At 38.1% G+C, this 926-nt stretch overlaps 1 non-coding gene across 1 annotated transcript; it reads left to right on the plus strand.

Annotated features, from left to right (window-relative positions):
• Positions 1-602: 602 nt before the first annotated feature.
• Trnat-ugu lies at positions 603-674 on the plus strand. Its single transcript has one exon. It is a non-coding gene; the product is annotated as a tRNA-Thr (tRNA).
• Positions 675-926: the final 252 nt, after the last annotated feature.

A 926-nucleotide genomic window follows, 5' to 3' on the forward strand; every position in this document is an offset into this window, starting at 1 on the left:
TTTATCGAGGCTTAACTGGGGAAAAGTTCCACTTTTGTTTTTTGATTTCCCGTCCAGCGGGCGGTTGGGCTTGTGGAGTATCGTTTTTGGCGGATGCCAGTCGAGACCCTTTGGCTCTTTTGGACAGGAGATAAAGCCAACGCGTTGCTCTGCGGCCGGAAAAAAGTTTTGCGTCATAATAAATAATTTCAACGCATTCGTCTGGAAGGATTAAGCGATGCAAAACCAGTTTTGTTTTTCCTAACCTTTTTTTCCAACGCTTTAAATTGAAGTTTATGGTTGAATTGGGAAAAAATATTTGAAAATGAAATGTTAATAGAAGGTGTGAAAAAGTACATTTTGTTGTCTAAGCAGTAACTTTCTTAATTAACAAATGGATTTTGATAAACTGCATTCAGATGTATACCCATCTTAAAAAGCAATTACATTTAGATGATTTTCGAATCAATAGTAGTCGGTTTTCTGAACATATCTTGATAAAACTGCTATCTGAACATCAGTTCATGCTATGAATGAACTGTATGATAAGATGACTTCAGAAGAATATTTCTTACATGAAATTTGAACTGATATTTCTTTAATTTTCATGGTACTTCAGGTGAGCCTCTTTAGCTCAGTGGCAGAGCACTGGTCTTGTAAACCAGGGGTCGTGAGTTCAATCCTCACAGGAGGCATTTATTTTTTTCCCTTACTAGGGTATGCGGTGAATTCTCTATAAGCTTGCCACTGATTCAAGACCTTGTTAACCCCCTCAAAGTGCAAAAGCCAAAAGGGAAATGTCACCCACGAATGTGTATATTCAATTTAGATACCGCCAACCGACCCGTTCATAAAAGCAAATGTTTTACATTTTTAATTAGAAACTCACACAGACCAAGGCCAAAAACCCACCCAGGAGCAATCATGTGTGACATTATCGCTGACAG

Source organism: Drosophila eugracilis, unplaced genomic scaffold (assembly GCF_018153835.1).
Source record: "Drosophila eugracilis isolate 14026-0451.02 unplaced genomic scaffold, ASM1815383v1 contig_415, whole genome shotgun sequence".
NCBI lineage: Eukaryota > Metazoa > Arthropoda > Insecta > Diptera > Drosophilidae > Drosophila > Drosophila eugracilis.